The sequence below is a fragment of the Acinonyx jubatus genome, chromosome E3 (genome assembly GCF_027475565.1).
Source record: "Acinonyx jubatus isolate Ajub_Pintada_27869175 chromosome E3, VMU_Ajub_asm_v1.0, whole genome shotgun sequence".
NCBI lineage: Eukaryota > Metazoa > Chordata > Mammalia > Carnivora > Felidae > Acinonyx > Acinonyx jubatus.
Window position 1 is genome coordinate 2,466,689 of NC_069398.1, and position 16,509 is coordinate 2,483,197.

The following is a 16,509-nucleotide window of genomic DNA, read 5'->3' on the forward strand; positions in this document are numbered from 1 at the left end:
GGCTGGGAAGTCCAAGATAAGGTACCAGCAGATTCGGTATCTGGTGGGGGCCCGCTTCCTGGTTTGGAGCCCACCATCTTCTCCCCGTGTCCTCATGTGGTAGACGGGGCACTGACCTCACTCATGGGGGGTCCACCCTAATGATCTATTTACCTCCCAATGGCCCACCTCCAATTGCCATCACATTGGAGATTTGGTTTCAAAATGTGAATCTGGGGGAGACTGCATACACACACATACACACACACACACACCCTAGCATATTCTCTGGCACATAGTAGGTGCACATCACACATCAGGTGCTTTCTTTCCTGCATTCTCCTGCCTCGCTGAAGTCTTCTTGTACAAGGAATGTCTTCCAGGAAAGTTTATCCATCTCTTTATTCCAATGGCTTCCCAGTTACTTATTTCTGTTTTTCGCCATGAATCATAGCGTGTTTCGAGGCGTGCTTTATCTCCTGTTTCCTGCATAAATAATCGTCCCGGATCCAAGGGGCAATGTGTATGCAATGGTCCCAGGGCGGGCACCGGCACTTAGCTCAGCTCTTAATATGCAGTGTGGTGAAAAGGGTGTCAGGTCGGGAGAGAAACCTCATCTAACATAGTTCGGGCCACTTACATTCATCTGAGAAGAGAGAAGGGATGCATTTGGACTGCAATTCTGCACCTTATAAATAGACATATATAGCTTGGCATACATTATTAATACGGGCTTTATTGCTAGGTTTATTGAATCCACGATGGTACTTCTCTCGGGAAACCGTGGAACACAGGAAGATTGCACCGATGCTTGCATTAACCAGGACCACAGTCTACCAAGCAAATAAGGCTGTGCAAACAGCAGTATTCATGCTAGCCGCATCCTACAATTCAAATAACATAATAACAAATAATGTGCTCAAGCAAGCCCCACAGCCGCTACTGGAAGTATTTTATGCATGCCTCATCTATGCTGCTCATGCTAGCACAGGAGTAGGTAGGGCAAATGTATTTTAAAGAGGCTCCTTAGCGTGACCTACAAAGCCACTGCCTTCCTCCACAACCTCACCTTGTCCCTCAACTCTCTCCTTCCCTCCCTTTCACCTGGACATGCCTTGAACAGGCAGAACCATTTCCTACCCTTTGCCCCTTACCCTTGCAGTGCCCTCTGCTTAGGATGCATGCGTGTGCATGCGTGAGCGCGCGCGCGCACACACACACACACACACACCTTCGTGTAACTGGTTTTTCTCTCTCCATGTCTTACCCTGTTTAAGAGCTGCACTAATTTCTAGAGGTCCTTTTCTCAGTTATACCTTTCCATCCTTATTGTCTGTCTCCCCATCTAGCACATAAACTCCATGGAAGCAGGGACCCTTTCTGTGTTGTTCATTGCTGGATCTCCAACACAGATAGTAGTGGCTGGCAGGGAGTAGGTTTGCAGTGAATATTTGATGAATGAATGAATGATTGAAGGAATGGATGAGAAGAACACACACCTTAGTGGCTGGTAATTCCTCACCTTCTCTGTCCACCGTGAATCTCCCCTTGACACAAGCTCCATGAAGGGCGGTGATCAGTCTCATTGGCAACTCTAACCTCTCTAACCTCATGGTCTCAGGCTGGGAGTGGCTCCTAGTCAGTTGTCAATAACTGGTTATTGAACTGAAAAGAACTAAAATCTGTTCTAGAAGTGCTGGCTGCAGCAGTGTTTTGTCCCATTATCTCCCAGTATACTCTGTCTGGCACGGTGCCGGAGTATAGCTTTCCTTCCCTCCCTTGACTAAGGGCATCACCCCCTGGTGAAAGTGACACAGGGAAGCCCCCGCCTTTGATTGATGACAACAACTCTTTGAATACAAATTGCCCCCAACATACAAAGTTTAAGGTTGGGATAGACATGCGGGGGTTATTTGTCCATAAACCACCACTCTTTATAATCCACCCAAAATATAGAGATTCCCCTTTTTACAGGGATTGGGTTAGTAGAGGGCATGTAACCTCGTTCTGGCCTAGAAGATAAATGGAGAGCTTAGCGGGAAGTGGCTTCTGGGCACTAACTCCCCCACTCCCTGCAATGTTAGAACAAATGCACCTGCAGAAGGCCTTTGGTGGCCTCTTGCACCTCTCTTTGGAAGTCACTGTGTGAAATGTAATGCCCAGAGCTGAGACATCTACCTTGTGGCCAGGAGGGAGACTTCCCCAATATAGAAGGTGGCCCACCGGAGGGACTGAAGAGGTCTGCATCTCAGATACTGAGAGGCCAAACCAACCCCGGGACCATCTTGCTCTGGACTCCCCAATATAGAAGGTAGCACAATGGAGGGACTGAAGAGGGCTGTATCTTAGATGCTCAGAGCCTGAACCAACCCTGGGGCCATCTTGCTCTGGACTCCCATTGAAGCAAACATGAGATGCTTCCTCTCAGTCACCTTTGCTCAGTTGTTACTTGCAGCCAAATGCACCCTAAGTTTACACATACCCTATGATGGATGTATTGCTAATTTGGGGGAATGAGACATGGATGAGTAAGATAATATCTGCCCTCAACGACTTCCCCAGTCTAGCAGGAGCATTGGGAAATCAGTCTACAGTTGCAAGAAGGTGTAATCTGCCAGAACAGGAGCAGACACCAAAAGCTCTCAGAGCTTGGAGCAGGGATATACAACCAAGAGAGTCACAGAAGACTCCCTCCCTCCAAAAAACCCCACAAATCCTGCGTTGAGCTTTTAAGACTGAATAGGAGTTAGCCAGTTCAAGAGTTGTATTTCATAGAAAAGGGAGCAATGTGTTGAGATTCATGAGTCTCAGGGTAGCTGAATGAGGCTCTGTGTGTCTAGCATGAACATGTAGGAAAGGCTGTCAGACTCCAGAATGAGTTTGGGGGTTATTATGGTGCTTTTCATCCAGGAGCAAAGTGACAGCCAAATCCTGCCACTGGACGCTTCTCAGGTCTGAGTCTCCCAAGACAGCAAGCCCTACACACACTAGCCACTAAAACAATCACTTTCAGTGGCTTAGCCAGCATGCTTAAATCTGCTTTTGCGTAGCTCTGGTGAGACCAAAGGTGAAGAGCTAAGCAAACGCCTTCCCTTCCGAATCTGCAACAGTAGGACTGGCAGGAAAGGAGAGAACCTGTCCTGATTTGCCTAGCCAGGGAATACGAGGGAAAATGGAACAGTGCCCACCGGAGGGCAGTGATCTCGAGAGGTGATCCACACAGGGCTCTGCTCCCTCAAGGCACAGGAACCCCACCTGCCGATCCACATCAGCCTGGGCTCTGACTGGTCACGTCAGGAAGTCATCTGTTAGGCAAGAGAGACACATTGTAGCAGATGCTCAGACACACGGAAATGTGGCACAGGGATAGAAGCCCCGTCCAAAGACAGTATGTCAAGCACCGAGGCTAGGGAGATGTGAGTGGAGATGTTCATCAGAACCCCCTGATGCCGTGTTGAGGAATCTGGATGTGACCATGAAGTAATGGGGGTCAGGGAAGGAATTTCAGCACATGGGAGGAGTCAGGTGGGAGGGTTCCAAAAAAATCACTGGAACAGCAGTGTGAAAGCCAGGCCATTTGGGTTTGGAAGTAAAGTAGGTATGGACCCAGCTCTTCTATCAGATCCTTCCCTCTTCTGGACCACAGACTGCCCTCAGCTCTCAGCTGCTTCTGCATTCCGTGAGATTTCAGGGGTCAGGCTCCCACAAAGACAGAACCTCAGATGTTGAAAAAAAAATAAGGATGGGAGTGAACACTGAGAGCTGTAGATGGGCTTAGCCAACTTTCCCTGCAAGGGGTCAGAAAGTAAATATTTTATGCTTTATGGACCCTATAGTCTGTTGGAACAACTAAACTCTGCCACAATTGCCTGAAAGCTGCCATAGATAGTACATACATGAATGGGCATGGCTGGGTTGCAATAAAACTTTATTTACAAAACCCGGTGGTGGGCCACATTTGGTCCCCTGGAGGTAGTCTGCAGTTTGCAGACCTCTGCTTTCGAGCCACAATTCAATGTTGCTTCCACCTGTGTGCCCTTGGAAGAATGGCTGACCACCCTACACTTACCTATCCTCTTCTGCAAATGGGATATAGTACCCACCACATAACTGTTGTAAAAAAGAGATGAGAGGGGCTTGTAAAACGCTTAGCACAATGCTTCACATACAGTGCCCAGCATTCTGGCCATTGTGTACCTGTTGGTTGGATCGTTCTTGCTGTCCCTATATGTGTGGTGGAAAATGAAGCCCAGTGTAAGAGCCGGGAGCACTGGAGAAAAACAAAATGTTTCACCAGCTTGAGTCAGGAATAGAGATGTTCTATTTGCAGCCGTGCTTTTCTTGAGCTGTGATGGCGGCTGCCTCTAATTCCTTAAGGACTTGCTGGGGCCATTTAAGCGGATTTGATTGGCGTGAATTATTAAAAACAATTATTTATTAATAAATAAGAACTCTAAGAATGTCTTACGCTTGTTCAGTGCTTTATAGTTTTCTTTTATTTTTGCTTTATTCTTTTCAAAGGGCCTTTTTAAACTGGGACATATGATATACCTAGAGGCATATGAAAATACAAGGGGGGAAAGACATCCTCCTAAAGTATCAGATGTACTCAATTTGGCGGGGGGGGGGGGACAACAATATTTTTTATTAAAACAAACTTAAATGTATTATGGAGAATATAGAATTGTGTGATTTTTTTCCTCAAGATAAAGTATAAGACTTCAAAGATATTTGAAGGTTGAGATCCACCACTTTGGGCTGTACCCCAGACAGCCACCATATAAAGAGCACGGTTGTGTCTCTTCTGCACAACACCCCGCAGAGTGTGTGGGGAGGGAATTTTTACAAATTCTGCAGATGAAGAAACCCCGTCTCGCTCAGGTCCGCTCAGAACTCAGCTGCAGACCAAGTCCTCAAATGGAGGATTTCTAGCTCCCTTGGCATGTCTGTGAATGGCACCCACAGCTAGTCAGGGCAGGCAGGTAGCATGGTGATTATGCGTGCCAGGTGCTGTGCTTAGTGCTGGGGGGATGCAGTGGTGATTAAGACGGGTTCCCCAAAGATATAAAACCCTCAACTTCAGCATCAACATCTGGTGAGCCTGAAAAACACCTGGCACCGAGCCAACTTGGGTCACACCTTTCATTAACACTCTCGTCTCCAGTCGCATAATGATCCAGACCGTTCACCTTAGTTTCTGCCTCGGTATCCCCACGCGGCTACAAGAATCTCCCACTAGAGTTCAAGCTCTACCATTTGCTCGCCTTGCTTGGACATGACTCCACACCCAGAAGAATAAATTGTACAGCCAATGCCTGCTGTGCAGCCAGCCCCCTTCCGCTGCACCCCCGAAACTCACCTGCTACCTGGACCTCCAGTTGCAGCACAAGCGCGGCTGTTTGTAGCTGTATTGCTTCCCGCCCCATCAGGAGGGCCCTGACTTGTTGGAATCCCAGCTTCGCCTTGTCATCCCCTTAAAGGTTGTGGCTTGTTTATTTTTCCTTCACAAGGGCCACATTTGTAGCCCTTAAGCCTCCCTGTCGTGGTAAGTCAGTTGCTATAAGTACGGTGAGTCTGGAGTCCAAACCCTGTCTGCGATTTGTGGGAACTTTGGAACACCCCTCGGCCTCTCCACCTCATCAGTTGTACCACCACCACCTATAAGACAAGAACAGGACGCCTTCTCACGGTCTCAGCGGGAGGATGGAAGTAGGTCATGCAAACTGCCAAGCGCAGGCGGTGGGCATGTTGCTTTGGTTCCCCCACCCTCCGTGAGCTGAGGTCCCAGCCCACAGATCATCACGTAGGACAGACCTGAATCCTTGAAAGAGCTGGCGTGGGGTGCAGGAGGGGAGGCTGTGGGGCTGGAGGGCTGTGGAGCTCCCGTCCAGCTGTGTGCCGCTGTGGCTCCCCACATGACTGTTTTTAACTTTTGCCTCCAAATAAAACGCTGTCATGGGACCCCTGACCCGCTTTCTGGGGCATATCCCTCCATTTCCCGCTCTGAGTAGGGCTATTCTGCCCCAGCCTTCAGAACGAGTCTATTTATAGCAACCATCATTAACTCTCCGTTACCAGTCCCCCAGAGTCTCACCTGTTCCCCGCTCCTCCCGGAGTTGACTTCAGAGGGTTTTCTGAGAGTTCTTTGTAATATTAGTTAACATGTACAGGAAAGCCCCAAGGTCATGTTCCACTCCTGGCACCCTTCACTTTAGATTTGAGAAATCCCCTAAAACTCTCATTAGCGCAGGCTGCCTCACACCTATGAAACTTTAAAAATATCTGGCTAATCAGGCACTTTGCACACCTCCACACGGGCAGAGAGTCTGCTTGCCTGCTCATCCTTTCTCCCGGCATCGCATCCGTGCAGACAAGCGCTGTCAAAATCTGACTTCCTATGGTATTTAAAATAAAATGAAGGGAACTTCTTCTCTGAAACCAGCATTACCACTTAAAGAGAAACTGGGCACGAGGAGCAGAAAGCGTAGCCGGGAAACGGCATCCTAGAAGACCCTCCTTGTTCCGATTCATTTTTGACTGCGAGCTGATCATTGGGATTTAAAGGGGTATTAGCCACACCATGAAAATGAAATCACCAGTTACGGAGTGCCTCCCACACACTAGGCACCATGGAAACTACTCAATCACAGTGTCTCTGTGTCCATCAAAAACCCCGAAAAGCAAACCCCAGTGCGCATATCAGGGAAGTGATGCCAAAAGGGATCAATTATGTAGTATTGTCCAACTAACATAGCCAGCACGTGGTCCAGCCATGATTCTCACCAGTGTCCATCTATGTCTAAAATCCAGGCCCATGAGGTACCTAGGTGGCCCAGTCGGTTAAGCATCTGGCTCTTGAGCTCAGCTCAGGTCATGATCTCAACAGTTCATGGGATCGAGCCCCGTGTCGGGTTCTGTGCCGACAACGCGGCCCCTGCTTGGGATTCTCTCTCTCCTTCTCTTTCTGCCCCTCACCTGCTCGAGCTCTCTATCTCTCCACATAAATAGATTTTTAAAAACTGTTTCAAAAACCAATAAAATAAAATACAATCCTTGCCCATGCCAGAATGTCCTGCCATCTCCCACGTGAAAGGTCAGTTTCCAAGATGGGCCATTCTCTACTCCACCTAGATAGAGCTACTCCATTTGTGAACTTGTGAGCTGTACAATCCTGTCAACATTATCTGGGTGTGTTCCTCAAACATAATATATTCCTGAACCCCACCTGAGAAGTGTTGAATTTGAGCGTCTGAGGAGGACAATGGGAATCTGGTCCCACTGAGCACGTCTGGGTGATTCTTGTTCACACTCGTGTTTGAGAACCACTGTTTTGTGTCTAAGCCAGTTCGCAGGGATGCCCTAGGGTTGGGCTGTTTATAAATTTTTTAAATGTTTGTTAATTTTTGAGAGAGAGAGAGAGAGAGCGCAAGCAGGGGAGGGGCAGAGAGAGAAGGACACACAGAATCTGAAGCAGGCTCCAGGCTCCGAGCTGTTAACACAGAGCCTGATGCAGGGCTCGAACCCATGAACTGTGAGATCATGACCTGAGCCAAAGTCAGATGCTTAACCGACTGAGCCACCCAGGCGCCCCAAGAATCGATCTCTTAAAGTTAAAACGGCAGTAGATACCATTGGCGGTGTGGATGCTGGGAGCCCCGGATACTGAACCGGTGGAATGGGGAAAGGGAAGGCCCTGGGATTAGGAGAGAGCTTGCTTAGGGCATAGGAAGGGACTTGAGAAAATAATTCGGGTGTGGAAGTGACCCAGGAGAAAGACTAGTCAACCCAGGAGATAAGAACCAGCAGGAGGCTTACAGACGGCAAGGGGGTGTGACACAGAAAGAGGGAAGCGGGCATGACTGACACCCTGGTACAGAAAAGACCAAGGGTCAGGGCTTCGTCAGAAGACTTCATCTATGAATTCCATAATCACCGTAGAGACACGGCTATATTGTGCTATAAGACACAATCTCTCTATCTCTGGCCTTACAGATTTCCCAGCCTGGTTGAGGGACAGACTTAGAAACCTACAAGCATGACATGATATAACAATCACCATGCTACAAATAGATGCAAGAGGAAGGCAGAGGAAGGACATCCAACCCAGAGAAGGTCAGTCAAGAAAGGCTTCCTGGAGAAGGTGATGTCTGAGCTATTTCTGTGTTGATTGGAGTTGGCTGAAAGGAAAAAAAGGAGGGGGGGGCAGATCCAAAGCCCTCATAAGATGGTAGAAATGAGACTTACATAAATGTCTTGCTTCAATCAAAATTGGCTTGGGTAGTGGGGGGGGAGACTAACATAATTTTAGGAAGGGAGGGAAAGCCTCAGTGGGCCCACATGAAAAGAAATGGAGAAAGCAGAGTAATTCAAATACTGCAGATGTTAACAGTTACCTAAGGACATGGACGGCATGCTCAGCAGGACTCAGAGAGATTAACGGCAGGCAAAACACATCAGCAAAGGTGCATCAGGCAGAACTCTGGTGAGGGACTAGTTTTTATATTGGTCAGGTTGCATCCAGAAGGCAACGTGCTCTGTGAAATGGTCAGTGTATCTGATCCCACTGTCTTGGATGCTGAGCCGCCTGGGAGGAGTTGGCTTCAAGGGGAGTTCGTATTATTAGGCACATAAAACCAGCACGTCCCAAATAGTCTTTCCTTGAGCAATGATTTCCTACAGGGTCAAGGTTTCTTTGAGCACAGAAGACACTATAGAGGTTGGCTGCACACTAACTCCTTGATCAAAATATTTAATCAAAATAATCTTCCTGCTCCAAGTTAACGCTTCCAATGTTACCTAAAGGTAACCTTTAGAGGAGGTAACTTCCATGTGTAGTATTTACTCTGAGTGACAAAGTGTGATTAATGAAATCCAGTCTACTATATGGAGTGAGAATACAAGATGAGTATTCAGATGGTTATCAGCAATTTTGATAAACTTTTGATGTGGTTTGAACCATACGTAGAAAAGGGAGCAGTTTCTTAATCCATAGACATTTAGAAGGTCCATGAGTCCGCCCCAAAAATGCTCACAGTATTCCGAATACATGTACATATATACATTTCCCCTCTTAGGAAGTGAATCAGCTTCTATAAACACAGTCTCAAAGGTATAAGTCTTGCACACCCATTCACACACATGCACACGCACACACATGCACACACACACAGCTAAAAGGTACGGATTTAAGGGAATGGGATTAAGTAATGCATTTGATGTTGAGAGTCTGACAATGCCCCTACTTTGGTTTGTGTGCAAAAAGAATTATTTTTCTCCAAATCTTATCTTGGAGGCATCTCCTCTAAACCAGGGTTATTCTTCCAGTCCCTTTCAGCTAAGCAGGCTTGGATGGGATGGGATGGAGGTGAGTAGGGTCAGCACCGTGCCACATCCAAGTGCTCCAGAGACGGTCAAGTTTGATAACTGCCCCATAGGGACACCAGAGTTTGGCAGGGTGACCTAATGGAGCTGCTTCTGGGTAAGAAATAGAATTAAGTAGACATCAATTGAAATGCAAAATGTTTGATATGCATCGGATGGAATACAAAGAGTCCTTTATGCACATTTGGTACCCTTGCACAAGTCGATGCTGATGGCAAACACATTTGGCATTTGCACACTCGGTGTTTGCAAAAAACGGAGGCATTCCCTTTCTGCAAACAGCCCACAGATACATTAAATAACCCATTTCATGATGGACATCTGGACTCCTCAAACCTGCCAAAAGTGGATGATGGGCTCACTGCTGCCTTCCAGCTTTATGGCGGGGAACGGCTCCCTCCAAACCTGAAAGGCGTCACTCCACAGCGTGGCAGGTGGGGGTCTCATCTGTCCAAACACAGCGCACACATTCGTTTTGATTTTAGCCTTGTCCAAGCCGCTGGCTGCATATATGGTAGCCCACACACCTGGGCAGGAACGAGCCTTGTTAATTAAAGCAGCAGGCTGTAAGGTGGCCTGATGCCTGTTTCTCTCTCACTGCAGTCGCTTGAATGGTGGCTATAAACGCCTGATGTCAGATACATGGGTAAATAGGAAGATCTGGAGGGATTCTTTAATTTAGTATTTCATGGGGAAAAAGAGAGAGAAAGAGGGAAGTTAAAAGCAGGCTTGGCTGAACATACCACATCCTACCCAGTAGAATGGAAAGCAGAAATCATTTACTATGGAGTTAGCTCAAGCATCATTTCCAGCCCCCCACCCCCATCCACCCCCAACAAAGGAAGTGATAAAGTCCCTGGTCAGGTACGACGCTCAGGATAATTCACTCCAACTTGCTCTGGTCTATATGTCACTTCTCTTTCATCATCTTTTGTGTGCTAAACTGATCCCAGCCGCTGCGTTTGAACAGCAGAGAGAGCTTGCGTTCGCCACCTAGTGGCCATCAGCGTGGCTACCCGCCTCCCGTGTGGTCCCAAACCTGGGGCTGGAAATCGCCTTGCTCTCTGTGAGCCGTTACAGTCCCAGAGCTCAGATATCAAGGTTTCCTTCCCAAGTTTCAGTTCAAATAGAAAGGTTTAAAAAGGAAGAAGAAAACCTAGGATAACTATAAGTGATGGCCACTTGACCTCATCCTATCTAATGCACGGTGTACAAATGAAACACAAAACCTGAGGCAGAGGAGAAGAGTAAGGGTTATTCTTAGAGGCCCACAGTACGAAAAAAGTAGGCAGATGTGTGCGTGTGTGCACGTGTGTGTGCAAGCATGCATCTAAAGTCACAGAGGCAAAGACTCTGTGACTACAATTAAGTTTCCTACTTCCCTCCTGTGTAAACCTAATTTTTTAATTTTTGTGCACGTATGGGTGGCCTCCCAATGCATGCACTATAATTATCATGAAATTAGGGTAAGAAAGGTTGTGTTGAGTACCTACTATGTGCTAGGTAATTTGCATTCATTATTCATCGCAGTACATATGACCCAGGCTTACTATAGACTTTAGGGTCTATACAGCCCAATCTCTACTTCCTATGGATTCCTCAATCAGAAAACCCCCTCAGTGATGCTTTTCAAACTCCCTATGGAGCAGGACTTCCTCTGTAATTATTTTATGCATCCGTAGACCAATGCTTGTATTTAAAAATAAAAGTTACCAGGAAAAATAAAATGTGCAATATATACAAGCCCACATAATATTATTATTAGATTTGACAGATGTAAAAATTACTATGTCAAATTCCTCTAAATTCTCTAAAAGCTTACTCACAATTTCTCTGTTTGCTACCCCTGTAGACTAGTAACAATGTATAGGCGGGAACTGGTCCTCAGACTGCCTGCTGACTAGAGCTGATCCACACAGTCCTTGCCAAACATCCTCACTTTCTGAACATTTTTCATGACAGGGACGACCCACCTCACAAGACAACTCATGCCATTGCTGGACTGGTCTGACGACTAGAAACCAAGTCTGCTCCTCCATGTTCGTTGGCCAGGGTTCTACCTCTGACCCACACTCAACCAGACGTGTCTCTGTTCAATCATGGCTTTTTAGGAATCTGATGATAACCACTTTATGACCAAGTTCTGACTTCTCTTCTTGGTCTTGAGTATACACTGCCCACTTAGAGTCTAGACTTCAGGATCTTTGCACCAGAGGACAATGGTGGGAGTTTCCACCCCATCGACTTGCTTCTCTGCCCCCTAATCTCTGATTCCTCCAGAAGAGCAGGGAGGAGTGACCTGCTGGCTCAGGACACAGACATTGCTTGGCCGCGTCTAAGATGGACAAGCCCATTGTAGAGTTCAGAGGCAAGCATGCTGGAGTCACTATCATATGCTTTGCTCCCCTCTTGCTAATAGGAAATAGAAGGGTCAGGGGCTGTCTGGCTTCACAAGGGCAATCAGAATGGTACTGTTTTCTTCCATAAACGTGAAAGTCACTGTTCTGACCCCTTGTACCATGTAGATGGCCAGATATGGGAGGATCCATTGATTCATATTCACGTAGAGAACCTGCCTAGAATCTAAGTTGAAGCCAGATACTCCAAGACAGCTCGCCTGCAATCCTTCATGGAGGTTCCTTGGCCTGGACCTAGCCAGTGGCAAACTTGTAGTCGAGTTTTCACTTGCTCTGCCTCTTGCCCTATGATATTGTGCCAACTACTCAACATCTCTGTGCCTTCATTTCCTCCTCTGGGGTGAAAAAAAAAGATGGCACTAGAAGAACTTACTCACAGGGGGCTATGGCAATTAAATGAGATTTAATAGGATAATACATACCATGCACTTTGAACTTCTCTTAGTCTCATGAATAAATGCTTATGATGATTTTGATTTCAACATATTTCTATTGGCTTATGGTTTCCCAAGGAACTCTCAGAAATGGGGTTTGAATGGAAAGGGTATGGATATTCTTGGAACTTCTCATCGAAATCAAGAAATACCATCATGATGACACTTACACCCCTAAAATTTAGAGTGTGTTACAACCAGCAAGAAGTAGAAAAGGAAATTCACCTTTCTGGTTCTGAAGATGACCTTTTCGGTACAGTTGGCCCAAACGCCTATTAGTTGACCATGGCGGTGGTGGTTGCAGAGGTGACTGATAGTTGCTTGAGCTTCTTCTCTTATGAAGACATGAGAGTTTTAATTCATACTGAGATTTCCACAAGCTAAACCACCCAAAGCTTTTGTGTTTTCCTAAGCGTATATCCTCATTCTGTAGCTGGATGCTGTTCTTGGAGGGATTCAGTGTGGAATCTTACGTGTATTCCTAATGAATTTTATCTCAGATTTGGCCCACTGCTTCCAATCATCATAATTACTATCGAAAAGACATGCCATCTAGTCTGGTTTTACACACCTTATTGGTTTAGCCACAACACTCGTTTTTTTAGCCATAAAACTCTTTTGTAAGTGAACTCCAAGAAGTTATAGAGATCATCATGGAGCTTTCTGGAAGGGGAGGGGAGCAAGGTCTTGCCCACTGGACTTCCCCATCAGCCACTGGAAGTACTTCATGAATCCCCCACAATCTGATGGGAATTGTAACTAAGCTTCAAAGAAGCCTGGCTGTTATTTTACCGATGGAGAAACTGAGGCCAAGAGAGCATGTAAGGTTGTCCAAAATAATGCAGGTAATTTAGAGCATGCCTACATCTATTTTGTCTCTATCAAGAAAATGGAAAATGGAGTATCACCTTACCTTGGGCCAAACTCTTAAATGTCAGGATCTGTCAGCTCTGGAGATTTATCTATGAACATGGGGTCAGAGCCAAACTCTGAAAGGTTAAGCCTTTAATCAAATCACAGAGTTGATCCCTTGCAGGTCAAGTGGATTCCTATAAAATGTGCTCACGCGTCATTAACCACCTATCCAATTCTGTATATGTGCAATGCTGGTCATTTAAATGGGATTTGGTAACGAAAATACTGCAGAGAGAAATGGCTTGAGTTGGGACCTCAATGCAGTGGCAGTGTTTTCTTAGGTGTTTATGACTTATTCATAAAGGTCTTGTAACTCTAGCTCTGCTCTTACCCAGTATGTCTACTGCTTCCCAGCATGCTTGCTGGCTTATAAATAAGACAGTTAGCAAAGTGAGCAGGTGAGAGGCTAACACAAAGCCTTAACATATGCCACATAATCACCTTAGGAGTTTGATATGAATCAATTCATACAACCTTTACAACCAACCTTTGAGACTTTGAGGTGGGTAGTTGTGGTGGTGGTATCTTAACCGTTATATATAATAAATATATTCTTTCCCCCATAATAAATTTCAGAGTCTGCAAAAATGTTTCAATTTCATTGAATAACAGAAGAAAAAATGAACGTCTAGGTTGAGGAAACTGTCTGCCTATATAATATTAATATCTTTGTCATTATACCAACAGTCACCAAATATGTTACTGAATAGTTTCGGTGGAGAAGGTGCCCACAAAAGTCACAGGTGACCTAGCACACACAGACAGGACTATGAAGTAGACGTGTGACCATGTTGTAGAACACAAAACCGGGGTCCAGGGAGCTGAGTTCCCATGTTCCAGTTCCCCACACTGCACTGACCAGCCTGCACTCACGTGGAAGGCTGCGAGCTCCAAGGTCAATGGCCTTTGCTACTGATGTCTCCCTGGACATGGCAGGAAGGTTCTGTTTTGGAGGTCCCTTCCAGGAGACACACATAAATGTGCCAACCCCAGCTCAAGACCCAAGAGCTCCAAGTGCCACCCATTCATGAGATATAGGGGCAGGGAAGCACGCAAGCATCCACAGCTACAGTTTCGCTTCTACTGTCTGGAAAAGCAGGAAGAAAGGAAAGAGCTAGAAGAGTTGTCCTTAGCAAGAAGCTTGGAGCTGAGCAAGCATTCCCCATCTTCAGGGTCTTTGTTTCTCTCAAGGAAAAAAATATATATATATTCTCTGCCCACACTCCAGCCCAGCTGTCTACAATGATAAATGATGGGCCTTTCTTTAAATTTCCTTTCTGCTCAGCATGAGGACTGGCCAGTGTGGATATGCACTCGACACGGATAAATGGCTTTGGCAAGCCCACCAGATTGTCCACGTGGCAACAGATGGTCCAGCTCAAAGCTTTTGTTGTGCTAATGTTGGAACTTGCTGCTACCTGAAGCAGGTTATCATTTCATAAACAATGATGCTGCCACTGCTCTGTGGATAAACTGTTCTTTCTACTTTGCAGGGCCCACCATGGGTGCTGACAGCTTCATGATGGGAGAGGAGAGCCCCTAGTCACTCAGCTGCCGTGGCAGGAGAGGAAAACTTAATGGGCTGAAGAAAGCGAGGATGCAGTCTGGCTTTGGCTTCTCAGCACGGCCACACGGACATCTGAGTGTCCACCCCGAACTGTGGTCAGTGAGAAGGTACCAAGTTTCCATTTTGTCTAAAGGTCAAAAGTGACCCTTGGGGCACCTGGGTGGCTCAGTCGGTTAAGCGTCTGAGTTCAGCTTGGGTCATGATCCCACGTCGGGCTCTGTGCTGACAGCTCAGAGCCTGGAGCGTGCTTCAGATTCTGTGTCTCCCTCTCTCTCTGGCTTCCCCTGCTCATGCTCCGTCTGTCTGTCTGTCCCTCTCTCTCAAAAATAAACGTTAAAAAAAAGTGACCCTTAAAGACAAACTGCACCCTTGGAATTTACTTTTGCATAGATTCACTTTATAGTCCCTTTCCCAGCAAACGTAATCATGAACGGCTAGGAAACAGATTAAGATGTTCAAGTACCTGCTATGTCCAAAGCACTATAATAACATTATTATTACTTAATTATTGTTGGTAGTAGCAGTAGTAAATAACTTTAATAAGGAGCTTGTTAAATTCCAGGCACTGTGCTGAGCTCTTTACATAAATTATCTCGTAATTATTTCGAGGAACCCTTGAGGAACTGTGCAGCGGTGTGCTGGTAAACCCGTTCTCACAAGGGGGCAGTGGAGGGCGGAGGCCCGCTTTGTAACATTTGCTGATTTCTGTGATGTCGCTATTCCCACCATAGCCAAGTTGAAGCTGCCAACTATTTAACCACCTGCTCACAAAACTCCCGAGTATTCAACCATCAGCTCTCGTGAGCCAGTGCAGGCCGGTTCCAGAACATTGCTGGGACAGAGGTGCAGAAAGGTGGCTTGCCCAAGGTCACCCAGCTGCTAAGGGACAGAGCTGAGGGGTCCACCCAAGAACACGGACTCCCACCCATCTCTTGCGTGTTCCACTCTACAGACACATGCCGTTATTGCATGTCACTTTGCTGCTCTTAACAGATACTGTGGAGTTTTCTGGTTTTGGGTGTGTGTGTGTGTGTGTGTGTGTGTGTGTCTGTTTTACAAATTGAACTTGTGATCATTCTGTGCCGAACAAGTCTATCGCCACCATTGTTCTGACAGCCTTTGCTCACTTCCTGTCTCTCTGTGTCACATTTTGGCAATTCTCACCATATTTCAAAACTTCTTCATTATTATTATATTTGCTACATTGATCTGTGATCGGTGGATACAACTTGCTGAAAGCTCAGGGGATGGTTAGAATTTTTTAACAATAAGGCATTTTTAAATGAAGGTATATACATTTTTTTATACCTAATTCCCCCTCGACAGACTATAGCATAGCATAAACATAGCTTTTCTACGTACTGGGAAGCCACACAATTCATCGACTCATTTCACAGTGATACTGACTTTATTGCAATAGTCTGGAGCCAACCCCACCATGCCTCCTAGGTAGGTCAGTACTACCCTAAGGCCATGAGTCCATGAGTGATTTTAACCCACATGACAACTTTATGAAGCAGGCATCACTGGAGACCATCGACCTTCAGAAGTTAAGGAACCTACCTGGTGTCACGCCCCTACTCAGGGACCATACTAGAACTCAGACCTGTCTTGTCTGAGCCCCCAGCAGAGGCTCTGGGCCAACTGACTGCTTCTGGTGCCAGCCGACAACACATTTAAAAAGCTGGAGTGAATATTTTTCACATCTTAGTTTGCCCTTGGGTGGAGAACCTCAGAAACAAAGACAATAAATATCCCAAAGAAATCCCCATCTATCGCTGGAATTTTAGGCGTTGGTCATCACGGGTGATATTTT

General features: G+C 46.3%; 2 long non-coding RNA genes across 2 annotated transcripts in view; one reads left to right on the forward strand and one right to left on the reverse strand.

Moving 5' to 3' along the window:
- Positions 1–15,031, forward strand: part of LOC128313590 (uncharacterized) — a 242,573-nt gene extending 227,542 nt beyond the window's left edge. The window contains exon 5 of the long non-coding RNA XR_008294504.1: positions 14,620–15,031. This is a non-coding gene — a long non-coding RNA (uncharacterized LOC128313590). The remainder of the gene's footprint in view (positions 1–14,619) is intronic.
- The window catches only part of LOC113594791 (uncharacterized), a 101,884-nt gene continuing 93,754 nt past the window's right edge, over positions 8,380–16,509 (reverse strand). Inside the window, exons 7-8 of the long non-coding RNA XR_003415224.2 lie at positions 11,334–12,110; positions 8,380–10,031 (exon numbers count right to left, since the gene is read on the reverse strand). This is a non-coding gene — a long non-coding RNA (uncharacterized LOC113594791). The remainder of the gene's footprint in view (positions 10,032–11,333; positions 12,111–16,509) is intronic.